The sequence below is a fragment of the Eretmochelys imbricata genome, chromosome 1 (assembly GCF_965152235.1).
Source record: "Eretmochelys imbricata isolate rEreImb1 chromosome 1, rEreImb1.hap1, whole genome shotgun sequence".
In the NCBI taxonomy this organism is placed as follows: Eukaryota; Metazoa; Chordata; order Testudines; family Cheloniidae; genus Eretmochelys; species Eretmochelys imbricata.
Genome location: NC_135572.1, coordinates 80,306,122 through 80,325,499, shown reverse-complemented (window position 1 = coordinate 80,325,499; position 19,378 = coordinate 80,306,122).

Below are 19,378 nucleotides of genomic sequence, written 5' to 3'. Positions count from 1 at the left end.
GAAAGGGGCTTTGGGGTTGCTGGACTTAAGAACCTGAGGGGAAAAGGACACTGCCTAACCTACTTGGAAGTGGGTCTTTTACTCATGGCTTATGTTTATGAACCCTGTTTGTGGTGTTTTCCCAAATTAATGCTGAGTTACTTCCCTTCTTTTATTAAATGTTTCTTTTCTACACTCAGACTCTGTGCTTGGGAGTGGGAAAGTATTGCCTCCCAGAGGTGCCCAGGGGTGGTGTGTCATTTTCCCAGGTTACTGGGTGGGGGCTCAAGCTGGTTCTGTATTGTATTGATGGAAAGAAACCGCTAGATATTGAACCCAGCCCAGGTTGCTGCTGGCTCCACCTGGCAGAAGGGTTATACGTATAAATAAAAAGTCTATTACTTACTTTAAAACTTCCTTCACAAGAGCTAATTCAGTTTGCTTTTTAGCAATACTCACTTTATTCCAGATTTTCTAATCTCTCTGTTGATCAGTTCCTTTTCTCATTCCCTGTAGGCTCTCTGCTTTCTCCTAATAACCTTTTTGAGGTGCTTATTCATCCAGCTTGGACTGGAACCTTTCCCTACAAGTTTTTTCCTCTTTCTTGGGATGCAAATTTCAGAGTTTTTGAAAAGTTGATTTGAAGATATTCCAAGTTTCCTCCACACTTAAGTCCTTGAGCTCTTCAATCCAGTTAATTCCCTTAATTTCCCAGTGTCTGCCCATTTGAAATAAAAAATCATAATTGTCGACCTGCTTTTGATTATCCTTCTTTTAATTTAAACTGAATCAGCTCATGATAACTTGATCCATGGCTATTTCCTATGACCAGCTCTTCTAGGATGTCCTCACAACTTGTGAAAACAAAGTCTAAAGTGGCATCCCCTCTTGTTGGTTCTTGATGATTTGATAAAGAAAACTCTATCACATCCAGGAATAACTGGACCCAGTATTAGAAGCATTCATTCTCCAATCTATATCTGGGAAGTTAAAGTCTCCCATTATGACACAATTCCCACTAGTATTTATTTCTGGAATAATATTGAAGAGATCACTATCCCTATCCAAATCTGACCCCAGAGGTCTATGGCAGACATCTAACACTATCCCAACAGAATGTGTTTTACAGTCCTTCCCCAAAGTGATTTTGACCCAAACAGATTTTGTTTTGTCCATACTGTCATTTTGTATTTCTTTACCTTTTATCACTGAATTGATGTACAACACTACACCATTACCTTTACCTTTATTTCCAGGGCCGCCCGGCAATTCGGCAGCGGGACCTCCTGTCCTCTTCTTTCTTTGGCCGCACAACTTGGGTTCTTCTTTTCTTTTTCTTCGCCGCTTGGGGTGGCAAAACTAACTTTTTTTATGGAAGGAGCCCCCGAAATTGCTTTGCCCCAGGCCCCCTGAATCCGCTGGGCGGCACTGTTTATTTCTATCTCTCCTAAACAGCATCTACCCTTCAATACCTGTATTGCAGTCATGCGTACTATTCCACCACATTGCTCTAATCCCTAAAATATCCAGTTTGACTTCCTGCACCACTAGTTCTAGTTCTCCATTTTATCCTCCTTGCATTTGAGTACAAGGATTTCAGTAGTTTCCATTGGCCTTCATCGAGTTTTCTACCTTGCAATGTTCCATTATCCCTTACTATATCTTCATTTACCTGATTTTCCTGCTCCTGTGTATTGATGCTAGGCATGGAGATTTCACTTGGCTCTCCTGACTGTCTCCACCCATCTCCTAGTTTAAAGCCCTTCTTATCAATCATCCCAGCCTTGATCCCAGAAGATTAATAAGGCCAGATACTCAAGTGGAGTCCATCAGTTGAGAGGAGTTTTCTTTCAGTACGTGCTTCCCAATGGTTGATCCTCCCAACCTTCCTCATAGCACCAACCATTGAGCCATCTGTTGATCTTCATTATCTTGTCACACCTTTACCCTCTTTCTCGAGGGACTGGAAGTATTCCACTGAAAATCACTCAAACTTCCACTTCCTTAAGCATCTTATTCAGCCAAGCATAGTCATACTTGATCCATTCCAGTGGGAATCTAACAGGGTCATTCATCCCAACATCTCCCATTAAGAGTACAGCTTCTGCCTAGTTCAGACTCTCTGGAAACTCCCCTCCTCCAGAGCTTTCTTCCTCTTCCAGACTCTACTCCAACTGAGCTGTCATAAGTCTTTTATTCAGCCCAGATGCAGCCTCATTTAATTAACTGCCTGCCACTTATCTAGGCAGTTACCTATCCCCAGGTGGACCTGGGCTGGCTCAACCTCCTTGCAGAGCCTGTCAGTGGCAGGCTGTACCTCTGACTTTTTCAAAGGGCCAGCTACCCTATGGTATATCCCTCCCTACTTTTCTTAAACACACCTTGGCCTTCCCTAGCCAAATGTTTTCCTTCCTTTCTCCCTCTCTTTTTTGATCTTTCTTCATTTTACCCAGGGATAGACACACACCCCCCAACCTTTCCAGCAGGTCCCTTTTCCTTTTCTTATGTACCCTTGTTTGGATGACTTTACTATTACTTCTCTCCTTACCAGTTTTGGCATCAGAGCCAACTTCTCTACCTGCGTGTCAATTCCTGTAGCCTTCAACTCCCCCATGGTGTCATGGCTTGTTCCCATAGAGCATCTCTTTCTCACCTTTCATAGTGGTCCCTTCCTGGGAACCCAAAAACTTTCCCATAATACATCCCTGCCCAAGGACAATGATACATGCAGTAGATGGAATGTAATTAGGAAATGTAGTGGTCTCTTGTGCAACAGCTTGGCATTCTATGTTTATTCACAGTAATTAAGATGCACTGGACTTGCACTGCATTTTGCAAATGTTCATTAAAGAAATTATATTATTATTGAAAAAAGTCATATGCTTTTGTAATAATCTAGAGCAGAGATCAGCAACCTTTGGCACGCGGCCCATCAGGGAAATGTGCTGGTGGGCCAGGTCAGTTTGTTTACCTGCAGCATCTGCAGGTTTGGCTGATCGCAGCTCCCACTGGCTGGGGTTCGGTGTTCCAGGCCATTGGAGGCTGTGGGAAGTGGTGGCCAGCACATCCCTTGGCCCGCAACGCTTCCCGCAGCCCCCATTGGCCTGGAACAGCAAACCCTGGCCAGTGGAAGCTGCAATCGGCTGAACCTGTGGACACTGCAGGTAAAGAAACCGTCCAGGCCTGCCAGCGGATTTCCCTGACAGGCCACTTGCCAAAGGTTGCCTCTTATGTAGACAGCAATATTTTATGGTCAGCAGTTTTGAATGACATAGAGAAGTCCGGGAGGATAAGAACGCATGTCTACCCTCTATCTATTCACAGAAGGAGATCAACCAAAAGGACAACAGCACCCCACCCACAGGATGAGGTGCTGAAGATCTAGGGATTCATTATCATTATACACTAGCTTCAACCATTGATGCACTGGCCCCTAAATGGTCCCTTTCTCCCTGTCACCCACAGAGATTTCCCTGGTTTTCTGACACCTGGCATCAGATGAAGAGAGAGGGATGGACTGTAGAGTGTTGATCGTGGAAAACAGAAGCTGATACAGACAGGATGATACATAACAAATTCCTCAACGCCTATATTGAGGTTATATTACAGGTCCAAAGAACTTTCCTATCAGGTTTCATTGAAGCTACTAAACATTGCTCCTAGGAGCTATCCAGGATAGTAAACAACTTCATCAATTCTGAATGCCTACAACCTACATCTAAACTGAGACCCAAGCACAACTAGGAACCATCAGCCTACCTCACTGAAAAAAATCACACACATTTGGGAAACTGTCTCTAACGGCATGGGTTCACTCCACCTATACCCAGTCAACAATCCACCTGCATTCCCAGAGTTCATTATGTGCACTGATCAAGAAGTTCTGGACACCACAGTCATCTTAACCCAAGACTTGTGATTCTGTCCATGTTCTTCCTTGGCTTGTGAAACAGAGTCATGAACTGGTGCCACTGACCAAAATAGCCAATGCATCATTCAAAGAAGGAATCTTCCCTTTCTACTTCAAACATGCAGTAATCCTACAAACACTGAAGAAACCTACCCAAGATACATCAGTCTTAGCCAACTACCCCCAGGGTCAAACCTTCCATTCCTGAGCTAGCTCACAAAGAAGGCCAGCTACAAGCTCATCTAACTGACACAACTTCATACCAGGACATGGAACTGAAACTGAGGGATGATCTCCTTCTGTCAATGGGTAGAACACAGACATGCTTTCTTATCTTCCTGGACTTCTCTGAATCATTCAGCACTGCTGACCATAAGATATTGCTGTCTTGCCTAAAAGGTGGCAAGGGTAGGAAAATGTGCTGAAATGGTTGAGTCTTTCCTCATGGGATGCATCCACCAAACAGTGATGACAACTGCATCTCTACCACTAGACCCCTCACTTGTGGAGTCCCACAAGGATTAATTCTCTCTCCAGTCCTTTTCAACATCTGCTTTCCCTAGAATTTTAAATCACGTTCAAGGTCTCAATCCTCAAGGTCTTCAAGATGCTGGCCAGGGCCAGAGTATCTAAAAGACCTCCTAAAGCTCCTGGATGAAGAGCATGATTGGCCACTGTGCTCCACTTCTTCTTAGCATATGGACACCATGCCACAGGTGGCACCTGTGACCAGGATTCATCACTGACACAATAGAAATCTCACCTGTGCGGGACAGAGAATTTTCCCAGGGGCCGGTCTGAGACTGGTGAATGCAATCTCTCAGGAACTTATCTCCCAGGTGAGTGCCCTAATCACCGGGCTAAAGCTTATAAAGGGATGCATCACCTCCACCACCTCCTCCTCCAGCCATTTTGTGACTGGAACCTCAGTCCTGAAAAAAAAAAAGACTGAAACTATTTGATGAATTTGTGTTTGGTCCATGAAAAATGCATTTTTCAGTGAATTTACTATTTGCTGAAAAAAATTCACACAGGTCTAAATAAGTGACCAGCCAACACATGTGACAGATGTGTAGTCACATAGCTTGATGCACTACCAGAAGGCACTCAGATACTAGGGTGATAATAGAAGAACAGTATCAGAGCTGAATAGAATAGAATATCTTGTAGGGAGAGAGAAAAGCATTTAATCACCTTTGATAAACTGTGATCAGATCTCATGAGTTTAGTGAAATAGTTTTGTGAAATAAAGCAGCCAGTATGTCTGTGGAAAGAAGAAGCTAGAAAGGCAGGGCCATGAACTGGATACACAAAGGGAATTTGAACAGATTCTGTAAGAGTTAAAGTGAAAAGATATGCACCTTAGTTTGAGCTGCAGTTACAATGGATGGCACTGCTGAAAAAGGAAGAAGAACCCCAGACTGAAATGGAGCAGAGTAGTGAGGAACAGTGAAGAACTGTTCTGGCTGGTATCTTACTCAACAGGGAGATGTGTGAGGCAGAAGAAAGTACAAGAAAAGCTGAAGCTGGAGCTGGAGAGCAGAGAGGAAGAAAGAACCCAGAACAGCCTGAGATAGAGAAACTGAGAGATCTACGTGACAGATCCAGGTTTGGTCCTGAGTCAGCCCAGAGTGAGATACGCCATACTGAACCCTGTACACTGACCTAAATGAAAAGGCTGACCAAGAACTAAATAATTAACTGAACACATAATTACTCTTATAAATACATTAAAAGTGACCTATCAAAAACCAAATTTAGAGTTCTGTTTGTCCTGCAATGATTGATGTTATTACTTGTTACTTATAGCAGCAGCTATAATCAATATAGTGCTATAGTATATAGGTAAGTGGTGTCAACAATTACAGGGGAAACTCAGGCCTGGTAAGTTTATTGTAAGCAAAATAAATAATTTAAAATAGCCATTTGATTGAATTTTCTCTTTCCGTAATAGCATATGTATAAATTTAATCTCTGCAATTACCTCTCTTAACCAGTGAACAATTATGATATGATAACAATAGAAGCTGTAACACCAAAGCAGTTCCCTGCTTTGAGACTTTTTTGCATGCCTTTTTGGGGCTGCCTCTTGAAATCTGGCCAATTCAAACAGGAGCAGCTCACCTCAGTTGGTGCTGCTCTTTGAGGGACACTGGTTACCTGGGCGGAGCTGCTGGGGCTGGGCTGGTGGAGCCCTGGAGAGGCCTGAGTTAGAGGGAAGGAGAGTCAGTTGGAAGGGAAAGTAGAGTGAACAGTACATAGGCCACTCTGCTAAATGAGGGGAAAGGAGCACGGAATGAAGAAAGGGTGCAAATTAGAGAAAAGAACAGATATATTAGACTTAGAGGAAGAAGAACTAGGCTGAAAGAGAACAACAAGTAGGTGGAGAACCAAAATACTGTAATTGTCAAATTGCTGAGTAAGGAACTAAAGATAGGAGACATTAATCCCCTGAAAATAGCTGAATGGATTAGGGAAAGTGTTGGGGATATCTCAAGAGCTAGAAGATTAGAGTGGAGATTTGTTGGTGGTGTGCACCAGTAAAGAACTGGCTGAAAAACTGCTTAACATTAAAAATCTGGGGAAAATAAAAGTAGATTGCCAGCCACTCAAATTTATGATGGAAACAAGTGGGGCAATGTATGGGGTCCCATTGGAAATCACTGAGGATGAAATTTTAAAAGGTATAGGTGAGAACTAGGAGTTATTCACTAAACAATTTAGTAGTAGGAGAGGGGGAGAGAGCAAACCACCCACAGCTGTGCAAATAACATTTCAAGGAAGGAATTTACCTGGCAGGGTCAAGCTAAGATATCAGATGTTTTGGACTAAACCATATATTCTGCCCCCTTTGAGATATTATAAGTACTAAGAGTTTGGAGATATGACTGTCATGCTGTCTGGAATGGCTCATGACCGTGAGTGCCTACCTCAGGGCAGACTGTCAAAAGCAGGGCAGATTCTATAATTAGATCTGTACCAAATGTGATCTCCCAAAATACTAAAATAGTCTTATAATATAGTCAGAGAGTATGTCTACACAGCAAAGAAAAAACCCATGGCTGGCCCATGCCAGCCGACTCAGGATTGCGGGTGTGGGTGTGTGGACTTCCAGGCTTTGGCTGGAGCCCAAGCTCTAGGACCCTGCAGGGTCAGGAACATACCCATGGACAGTGCCCTTAGATAGACCAGTCTATCTTGCCACCCAGGCAAGCTGGACTATGTGACAAAATCAAAAATACATCAAAAATCACAAATATTCCAGGTTACTCCCAGTCCCAAGAGACCAGTCACTCACCTAGGTTGAGTTGTGTCTTAGATCTCACATCAAAGGTAACACTTATAGCCAATTCTATAGTAAACTAATTAAAGGTTTGTTAGCTAAGAAAAAGAAATGAGAGTTATTGAGAGGTTAAAGCAGGTAAAATATATGTACAGGTGAGACATAGTCTATAATTCCAAATGGTAGCAAAGATGTAGTAATCTGCCAGTTTCCCAAAAGTGTCTCAGGGCTACCCAGAGTAACTCTGGGGATCTTGTCTTCTTGTTCAGTTCTCCTGCCTTCTTAGAATCCAAACAATCCAGAGATGCAGGATCTTTCCCTGAATCCATACTTATAGCTTCCTTTCACAGAAAACAAGATGACAGGGATACCACCCAAGTGGTCTTTTTCTTTGATCGGTGAAGAGAGAGAGGAGCACATTTAGAATCTCTGATCATCACATGCAATGACCACTTGCTTTCCAATATGCAAGACTTAATATTTTCCTGCTAAAGTTCTTCATTTGCATTGCAAAGGTCTTCTTTCTCATTAGATAGGTTATTTAGTTACAGGGGTACATACAATGTAAATATTTGCTATTACATTATAATAGATGATATTATACAGATAAGTGAAAACAATTCATGTAACATCCCATTAGTTTTCATGAAGTGTAAACACTAAATGTGTTTTTACACATTTAACAATCACTTTGATCTATACTAATATACAAGTGAATTGGCCTGACTTTCAGCTGTGAGTTTGTCAGTTTTCAGAGCCTACAGTTTTGATCAGAGCTGGCATCCACGTCACAGTGGCAAATGTGTGTAAAGGAAAAAGAAGGTGTGGCAAATGTGGAGGGGAGCATTAGTATGAAAACTGTGTAGAAGAAGCAGAGCTTAAAAATATAGCCACTGTGGGGATAAGCATAGTACAGCTTATGGAGGATTCATGATTGCTAAACAGGCTAATGAGATACAAAGAACAAGAATTATCAACGAGATATCTTATGCAGAAGCTGCTAAAAGACATTCAATGTGACAAGTGGGGAAGGAGGTAAAAACAGTAAGGGGAAGGTACTGTTTCTACAAAATAGTTTTACAAAGATATATATTATAAGAGAAATAGAGGAAGACATATTACTTGTAGAAAAAGAGAAAATTGTAGCATTTATGGTAGTAGTAATAAACTGCACTTCACAAACAGGAAAGAGAATAGAAAGAATAAGGAGTATAATACAGCAGTGGAAACATATCTAACAGAGTGCATTCATGCAATTTTGGGTGGGGACAATGCTGTGGTTTAACTCATATGGTGCTAAAAAATAAGCACGTGGTCAGGAACTATAAAAGCCTATTTTTGAAATGGAGGTCAAACCTGATGTTATCTGTATACAGGAAATGTGGTTAATGGAAAAGTTGTCTTTTAAAGTCCCAGGATATCGTATAGGCAGATATGATAGAGAAATACGAAGAGGAGGGGTTGTACATTTATAAAGGAAAATCTAAGTTATGTTGAAATGAATGTAAGGAAACTGAGTTGCGAGCATACTGCTATTGACATTCCAATGATGAATAAAAATACCTCTTTAAGGAGCCAGTGGGACACATATGCAGCTCTCTATGTGTTATGTGGGCCGCATCCACACAAAATATATATTACCTGTATGGTCCTGAGGATGTCACATGGGCTGCAGCTGTGTGCTGATTGGGCCGGAAGTGACCCATGGGCCACAGGTTGAGAACCACTGATAAATGTTTACAACCCTGTAAAGGATTTGGAGAGCATGGAATTAAAAGAGCTATTTAAAGATGTGAAAGGTCCATATACTATATGTGTAGATTTGAATAGCCATAAAGTTATGGGGAAGTGGGAAATCTGATAGAAATGTTAAATGTTTGGAATAGTTTATTGATGAGTACAATCTGGTAATACAAAATAACAGAGCACCAACAAGGTTTAACTAAAAAGGAATTGCAAAAAATACCCCACAATATAGCAAGTAAATGTAGCTAGGAAATTTACAAAGAAGAGGAAATGGAAAGTGACCATTTCCCTACACTTATTATGTACCAAGGAAAAGATGATGTTGAAAAACTGGAGGAACTCCTACTTGAAATTTTAAGAGGGCTGATTGGGAGCTCTTCAGGAGTAAGTGTGGTGAGTGCTAGAACAGCAAATGTGCAAGTGATAATATGGAGGAATTTAATATGATGTAATAAAGGGAATGGTGGCAGCAACCAAAGTAGCTATTCATAAGGTATTGAATTGCCCTAAAATCAGAAACGCAATTCTGTCGTGGAACAAAGAATGTGAAATTGCAATTTAAAAAAGAAATAAGGTATATAGAAAAGCTAAAATCACAATGAACAGCAAGGATTGGATCAAATAGAAGGCAGTGGTACAAATATCTATTAAGAGGACTAAAAAAAGAGTTAGAAGAAGTATAGTGGCAAGTTAGGAGAATGAATGGAACATGGAGCATTTCCTAGTCTTATTGAAGAGGATAAAGTTATAAGTTCAAACAAAAGAAAAGCAGAAATCCAAGCATAAGTATTCCGGAAAGTTTTAGTAATGACTTTTTTTGGGGGGAAGCAAATTTGTTGAAAAAAATTGCGAGGTCCTAAATGGTTGGGGAAATGATGATAATGTACTAAATGTAAATTTCAGTATGTAGGACTCAAAAAAGCTACAGATAAAAGCAAAAATACAGCTCCAGGTAAAGATAGCATATGTAATATAATTCTTCAAAACTTACCCAAAGGGAGTTTAAGAATTTTATTAAAATTATATAATAGCATGTGGGGGAATGGAAGCATGTGGTGATAGTACCAACAGGGAAACCAGGCAAGTTACTTATGAGAACTGATGCAGGTAGACCAATTGCCCTCACATTTTGTGTGAGTAAAATTATGGAAAGAGTGATAAGTGGACAGTTGTGTACTTAGACAAAAATGAAACCCTAAATAATGTGCAACTGATCATATTGTAAGGTTAGACAAATATATACAAAAATATGGAGGAAAAGAATATATGATAACTGGTTTTATGGACATTAGATGATATGTTATAGAGGGAGAGTTTGTTATGTATGTTGGCTGTGATAGGGACAAATGGAATAATGTTGTGGTGGATAAGAGCAAGAGGATCAGGTTATTCACATAGTTGAAGTTGCATAACTTAGATCGATTACCACCCCCCCCCCCGCAGTGTAGACCAGGCCTAATACAGAAAGGTGTGCTATCTCTCACAAACTAGGGTGTATCTTACATGAGTGTAAGAAATTTAAAAGGTAAGCTCAAAAGAAATATGCTGGGGAAGGCTCAAAGCCCATAATTCCATGCACAGTGTGGATGATGCATGCTAATTCAATTCTGTACGAACAAGCAGTTCAAGTGATGCTGTTCCACAATTTCACTGGCCTGCAATTGCTAAGGAATTTTGCAGGTTGTGCTGGCAATGCGGGAAACCAGAAACACAGCTAAAACATAAATCAAACTGTTCCTTTCACTGATTTTCCTTAAGGGTGGCAAACCAACAACCTGGGTACCCTTAAACTGGAAAAAAATGTGTTTCAGTGTTAGTGACTCAATTCCAGACATACAAAATTAAGGGACTAATTTCACCTTTCAAGCACAGTCGATAAACTCCATTGAAGTAAGTGGAGTTACAGCTCTTTAACACAATCACATTGTGCACCTTTCTATATTTTGTAGTATGTATTTAACAACATGAATAAATCAGTATATTAAATCAGTGAACATATAGGAACTTCATGGATATCACCAAGCTGCAAAACTATGGTCACTTAGAGATTTTCACAGTGACAGTGACTGGAACTCAGCTTTCTCTCCTCCCGATGTACAAGCCACTACCGACTGAGATAAAGGAAAACCTTCATTACTGTAACCAGTACAAGGTACCTCAGAAAAGTGATGGGTGAAATCTTGCCCTCAATTTCACTATTGTAGTCCAGTGGATTTCAGCTGGGTTGCATGGATGTGCAGTAACTGCTTAGTGAAAGGAATTATTCATGTGCTTTGCTGTATTGGGGCCTTGATATTTTAATATATGCATGAACATTTTATAAGTTTTATGGCTTTGCCCCCATTTTTGTTTCTTTGAATGGTTCTATACTAAAATTCCTATGACATAGCATTGCAGCTCAAGCTGGGCTCTGAGACTAGATTTACTGCTATAGGTAGGGTCCACAGTCTAGTTCAGGGCCAGATTCAGGGGCAGGCAACCCAGGCAACTGAGGGGTGCCAGGCTCCAGGCACTGGTTTCATTGTTAGTGACAAAAGGGAACACAGAATGTTTGAAGTAAAATATTTCAGGTATTCCGTGTACATTCATTTTTCAATAACCCCCTAGAATGTTCTGGGCCTTAGTAGAAACTCGTGGAACCTTCCAGACTTTCTGAGAACTACATTTTCCTTGAACGTCCTAGAATGTTGTCAGCCATGCCCTCGCAGTTAGATAAGGAACGAGGTGTTACCAGTCAGTCAGTGAGATATAAGAATGAAATGAAGTGAAGTGAGAGCCCAGCAACAATATTGTGAACCTTGTTTTATTGTGTAATTGTGAAAGTGTACTTGTGTTTTAAGACTTGAAGAGGGTAAGTAGTGACTGATAAAGGACATATTTAATGAGATACCAGAAATATCTATCTACACAACAATATAAAAGAAATACTGTTGCTTCTTTTGTCATCCTTAATGCATAATGTTTGGTGACTTTCTAATACTGCAGAATAATAGACTTTTGCTCTCCCTAATACAGTCTCTTTTCCCCCCATAGAAAATAAAAAATGCCCCCAAAGAAGCCTTTAAGAGCTCAGTATAGGAAGTGAAAAGCTCAACTAAAATCTAGTTTGAAGCAGGGGGCAAATTTGATAGGAAAATATCTGATACAGAACAACATAGACCAGGCTTTAAGTAGTAGCAATCGTACCAGTGCAGAAGAAATTGAGCAGCGAAACTTAAATGATGGAAATTCTATTAGTAAGGAATTAACAGATTTACCTGAAGTTAAGGAATGGAAATGTGAGGAAAGTGATGGAGAATCATCCAATTTTCCTGGCTGTGTAAAGGAGAGTGATGATAAAGAAGAATGTGGCTCACATGAAAAGGGGAGTAATGACAAAGAAAAATCTGGTTTACATGAAAAGGGGAGAAACGATATAGAAGAATCCGTCTCGCATGATGACAGAAACAGCAGTGAGAAAAATAGCACACCACCAATAGATACATCATATCCTGCTTTATGGCCGGCAATCCTAAACTCTGCCAATATTGATTGTACAATTTTGAACAGACAGGGCAAAATTGAGGATGTGACGTTGCCAGTATATGAGCAGAAGCAACACTTCTCAAAGTCATACTGTGAAATAGTGCTCAAGAATGGTGAGAAACTGAGTCGGTGTTGGCTAGTTTAATTAAAATCAACTGACAAAGTGTTCTGCTTTTATTGCAAAATATTTGACAAGAATGCCAAATCGTTGTTTGGGCTTTCCGGGTACAATTACTGGCATAAGTTAATTGATGCTCAGAAGCAATGTAAAAGGTCGTTTTGTGGCCATTTTATGGCCTACTCCAAATGTATGGAGGTCGAGTCCAGGCTTAAGCTGAATAAATGCATAGACGCAGAAAACCAGTGCATTTTTAATGTAGAAACCCTGTATTGGAGGAAGGTGCTCAAGTGTCTGATCTCAATTACCCTAGTCCTTGCAAAAAATAATTTGGCTTTCTGGGGCTCATCGGATAAGTTGTTCACTGAACGTAAGGGTAATTTCCTCAGTTTGGCAAAGCTTCTTGGGAAATATGACAATGTCATGCGTGAGCACCTACATCGAGTAGTTCGTAAAGAAGCTATGGACCATTACTCAGCAAAACAATTGAAAACAAATTGATTGATCGTATGGCAAGGAAGGTGCTTGATAACATATTGATGCGACTTAGCAAAGCGAAGTACTACGTCTTAATAATGGAGTACATCTCCGATATTAGTCACAGTGAAAAGCTGTCATTTACAGTAAGATGTATTGACAACAAGGATGGCTGTTTCCAACTAAAGGAACGCCTTATCTGTTTCTGGTCTGTGAACAGCTCTACTGGAAAAGGCCGAACAGAACTGTTTATGAACATTTTGAATGAGAATAAAATAAAGCTTCAGGACTGCCGTGGCCAGGGTTATGACAGTGGTGCAGACTTGAAGGGAAGAAACAGTTGTGTCCAGGCCAGGATCCTTGCGCTGAATCCAAGAGCTTTCTTTGTGCCTTGCAGCTGCCATTCCCTCAACCTGGTTGTGTCAGATGCATCTTCTTTAGATTCAGTACCTCTCTTTGGAGTACTTCAAAGGAGATATGTCCTGTTTTCAGCATCAACTATCAGGTTAAAGATCGTCACAGACAATGTTACAGATCTGACCGTGAAGCTGCTAAGTGACACTTACTGGGAGAGCCGCATTTACAGCGTAAGGCCAGTGAGGTACCAAGTGACTGAGGTTTACAACTGCCCAGTGGAACTGGCACAGTTGAGCAAAGCTGAGGATGGAATCTGACATGAGGCGCAAAGCCTGGCAAACCAGATCACTGACGTCAAATTTCTGGTCTCAATTGTAGTTTGGCACAATATCCTGTTCCAAGTAAACATTGTAAGCAAGGCATTACAAACACAGTCAATAAAAATTGCGACCCTTACTACTTTCATGAGAGCTATCTTGATTTTGTTGTGGCCTACAGAGACAACAGATTTGAAGAGGCCATCACTCCTGTCGAAGAAATGGTGGAAAACTTAGAAGTTGAGCCTATCTTCAAGAAAATTTTTATTCATTGGAAGAAGAGACAGTTTGGTTACGAGGGCAGAGATAAGGTGAAAGGAAGCTGAGAAGAAAAATTAAAGAGGGAGTTTTTTTGCTCGCTCATTGACACTACTCACGTGTCCATCAAAGAAAAGTTTGGACAAATGAAGCACTACAAAAAGACATGGATGTTTTTGTATGACCTTTGTAAGCTGCTGGCAGGCAGTGGAACACTCTTGAACAATTGTACAGACCTCCACCAGATGCTGACACATGGGGAATGTTCAGACGTCAATGATAAAGGCCTCTATGTTGAACTGGACAACATCCATTACATTTTGCAATACAGGAAGGACTCTCCACCCTAAGTTCTCCAATTCATTTATGATGCAGACCTGAGGACAATTTTCCTAATGTGCGTAAAACTTTGAGGATTCTGCTCATATTGCAGGGCACAGTTGCAAGAGGTGAGCGCAGCTTTTCGAAGCTCAAGCGCATTAAAACGTATCTTTAATTGATGATGGCCAACAAGAGACTGACATTGCTTGCTATTTTATCACCTGAAAATGCCATTGGCCAGTTTTTGGATCTCTCTGATGCTGTGCTTATGTTCACGAGGCCAAAGGTGAGAAAAGCAACCTTTTGAACTAAAGGATATGGGTTAACGTTCTAAGGCTCTCATCTACTGTAACACTATTTAATACTGGTCCACTGAATGTTGGTGCACAGTTCAATTTCTTAATGTTAGTACATTTCAGTTATTCTTAAAATTAAAAAGTTTCTATAAGCTTAGAAGAAACTATTTGTTTATTTGCTTATGTATGGCATGAATAAATACAGCTTTACAGATCCTAGCATACAAATTTATTGTTTTATATGACAAGGATAAATCATGCATGCAAATCGTGCATGAAAGTCATGAAATGGGCTACAAATACAAATGTTACATCTGGACAAATAGAGAGAAATGTCATTGAGTTGTACTTTGGCTTCGCTCAGCCAAATACAGTTGAAAACAAAATTCAAAGATTTTCAAAGGCAGGAGACTTAAGAGCCCATCTCTCATTGAAAGTCAATGGGAGGTGAGCACCTAACTCCTTTTTGGGCTTTGAAGATCTCACCCATGACTTCTACCTTGGCTTTTCTGCGATAAGATCTGAGTATTGTAACATTTTTTCTTTCAATTACCATCTTATCTTAATGCACAGGGCTTAGAAATCTATATGAAATTAATTGTCTAAGATGATATGGTGAGATGATACAGTGACAGAATTAAAGGCCCACAGCTAGTCTGTTTACCTGCTAGCTTATCCCACAAGCAGTCTAACATGTGCTGCTTTGCCCCAATTGAGTTGCCTGGTTGGCTAAACTGCCTGATTGCCTGAGGACATCAGCAGACTTGCACTTAAGACCACCAGCAGCAGCAGGGTGCTGGCTGCTCAAAACATTCACCCATGGCTTCCAATAGCCTTTGTGTCTGCTTGTTTTCAGCCTTGCTCCAGCCTTGTTCTAGTCCTGCTCCTGCCTTGGCTACAGCCTTGCCTCACTCCAGGGAACCTTCACTCCAATCCCTGACTTCATCTCTGACCCTTGGCTCTGGCATCTGGCCTCTAATTCCTGCTCAAACTGCTAAGCTTGACTCCTGCTCTAACTACTAGGGATGACTCTTGCTCTAACTGCTGGGCATGTTCACCCTGGTCACTGATAGATGATTAACTCAACCTCACAATTCTTGAACATCTTGAACAGCTTACTGGATCTTTTAGGTCTACATGTCTGTTCTAATAAAGACAGGGTGTATAAAAAAACCTTAGTTAAGCAAACTGCTTAACTGATTACCTTTTCCACCTTTCTTAGGATTCTTTGATTTTTGATTGCTTAACTAAAGAAAAGGGACTCAAAAGAGAATTTAATGTTATAGTTTTATTAACTATCGTTAACAGTAACATCTAATTGGCCAAGATATAAGAAGGCAAAGTAGTACTGAACTACGATTTTGTTAACATAAACTAGAAAATTGGTCAATACAATAACCATCCAGATTTTCAGAATCAAATAACACAATCACAATAGAAAATAGTACTTATACTTAATCACTGTCCTAGGAAGGTGATGTTTAAATTTTTTGATTGAGTTCTTCAGAATAATTACTCTTGCCAATTGTTTATCAATTCTGATGTTGCTAACACAACAGAGAAAAAACAATCCAAAGCTAAAGCCTAAGACAATTTGGTCAATTACTGACATGCCAATTCACCAAGGTCTCCTTCCCAATGTACTGATAGTAGTTAACCCTTTTAACCTACTTCCCAGCAAATTGTATTAGGCCCAGGATCTGACTAACTCTCCTAACTACCTAACAAACTTATACATTTGACAAACTTTCATCTGCACTACTGTATGAGAAATGTGCTGTAAAATCCATTAATTAAAAATGCAATTAGCAGAGGCAGGCTCATATAACTAAAAATAATCACATTTTTACCAGCAAATCTTATTTCTGAATGGTAAGGTTCTGCATGGTTATGCAGGAGTCCCAGGTTTGATATCCAGTTCTAGTTTCTTGCTTCTTCAGCCAGCAAAAATTGACAACATATTCAGTCCTAGGTAGGAATGACCCCCATGATTCAGCAGCAGTCACTATGATCAACTAGTCATAGCATTTCCGGCAGAAAGAAAGTCTCATCAAAAGTAATCATTTTCTTGGGAATGTCATTTTGAAATGATGTTAAAAATGTTTCATTCAACCCAGTTGACATTGTTTGGGTTTTTTATTTCAGTGAAAAAAAACAAAATCCAATTTTTTAAAAGATTTTTCAGTTCAGCCACAAAACCAAAAAATTATTTGCTCAGCTCAATTTATATCATACAAGCACATTCAAAAATTGTTTTGAAAAAGCTATTATCAAATTACATAATGGCATGATGCTGTCAGTTAAAAGTGAAGAAACCAACACCAAAAAGCGTGGACCATTGTTTCCCTTCTCATGAGTTTCAGACACCTCTTATACCTGTTTTTTTCTTAATAAAACAGATGAATTCCAACCACATAGAATAGCTGTCTGTCATTTTCTCACGGCAGTTTTAAATAAAACACCCAATTTTTTTCATTGGTCATGGAAGTTTAAAGATGCTATGGTTATGGAAGGTTAAAGATGGTAATATGCCATGATGTGATACAAGCCCACAAAACAGCATATATTCTGGAGCATATTTCACACTACTAACCATGAAAATATGTGGGCAGCTAGACCTCTCTGTCTATAATTAGTGCATGTAGCAAAAGAAATATTTTTCCAACAGACTTCTCTGTGTTCTGAGGTAGAAAAGGATTTCCTGAACTACATAGTGCTATTCAAGCAAACTTGAGTGCATAAAAATATTACTTATTCCTGTAGGTGCATGGGTTGCACACATGCTCCAAAAACTGACAATGTGAAAGCAACCTAAGAAAGATTCATGTAATAGGGCAACAAATAACAATGACAGAAACTATTCTCTTGTTCTGAGGACATTGTAACATGAAGATTCCGCCAAAAAATATTTTCAGTCAGCTCTTTTCCCTCTTTGCTTTAATAATTTTTATTGAGTGCATTTAGTTGATTGGCTTGGGGAGATAAATCTTTCATACTTAGAAGAAGCATCTCTTTACATTCCCTGCCCATCCCTTCTCCCTCTGCCCCTCCCCCTCCATGTGTCTCTACCTCTTACGGGGAGCCCAGAGATAGGAATATGTTTACTCTTTAGGCCTATTCAGTTCTTGGGCTTTCTGCTGAGATGCCAAAAGAGGATGGTAGATAGCGTGGAGGCTTTTGTATCGTGGACACTGGTCCAGTAGGACCTGAAATAAGACTGCCAACTGATTTCATGTAGGCCAAAATCTATCTTCCATTCAATGACCATGACTTTTGGTCAACATTGACTTGAGTCAGATTTTCAATCACTAGCCCACAGATGAAAGATTTATTTCATTACCAGTCCACTGGCACGTGCTTTCTCAAAACATTGTAGACAGATGTATATTGCTATGTCACTGGTTCAGTGTTGGGTTTAATGACACAGTGATGTCAATAGATCTGCTTTTAAGTAACTGGCTTCTAAATACTTTTTATCCTAAAATGTTTCCTTCAGCAAGTTTTATGTAAGTATCACATCCTCACAAAGTCACATTTGATTACTTTTATTCATCAGCGTAACAGTAGTTGGAGGAGAAAACTATAGGCCAGTTTCATTGCCAGATTAATTTTTACTGCAGCCTTGAAATTTTACTATACTTTGATGGAGGGCTATAATAATTGGTCACAAATACAGTCAGATGTCAATTATTGTTGTATGTAGAGTACTGGATTGAATTTGATACAGCAGCTATTATTGTTACCGTGAAACAATCTTACTGCTTCATTATTGAGAAGCAAGGGAAGACCAGCATTTTCCTGGCCTATGAATAGCATAGGTGCTTTCAAACAGCATATTCTTCATCTTCAGATTTTGATAGAGGGATAGGATATTTTTTAGAGAATCTTTTTCTTTTTCATGTGAATAAACACATCCCAAGACAGAGATGTAAATGGGTATGTTAAGGCTGTCAGTTAACTCACATGATTAACTCAAAATAATTAATCGTGATTAAAAAAATGAATTGTGATTAATTGCACAGCTAAACAATAGAATACCAATTGAAATTTATTAAACATTTTGGATGTTTTTCTACATTTTCATATCTATTGATTTCTATTACAACACAGAGTACAAAGTATACAGTGCTCACTTTATATTATTATTTTTATTACAAATATTTGCACTGTAAAAAAGATAAACAAAAGAAATAGTATTTTTCAGTTCACCTCGTAAAAGTACTGTAGTGCAATCTCTTTGTCGTGAAAGATGAACTTACAAATGTAGATTTTTTTATACATAACTGCACTCTAAAACAAAACAATATAAAACTTTAGAGCCTACAAGTCTATTCAGTCCTACTTCTTGTTCAGCCAATCGCTAAGACAAACAAGTTTGTTTACATTTATGGGAGATACTGCTGCCTGCTTCTTATTTACAATGTCACCTGAAAGTGAGAACAAGCATTTGCATGGCACTTTTTAGCCAGTGCTGCAAGATATTTACGTGCCAGATATGCTAAACATTAGTATGCTCCTTCATGCTTTGGCCACCATTCCAGAGGACATGCTTGCATGCTGATGATGCTCTTTAAAAAAAGTGTGTGTTAATTAAATTTGTGAATAAACTGCTTGGGGGAGAATTGTATGTCTCCTGTTCTGTTTTACCCACATTCTGCCATATATTTCATGTTATAGCAGTCTCGGATGATGACCCAGCACATATTCTTTTTAAGAACACTTTCACAGCAGATTTGACAAAATGCAAAGAAGGTACCAATGTGAGATTTCTAAGGATAGATACAGCACTCA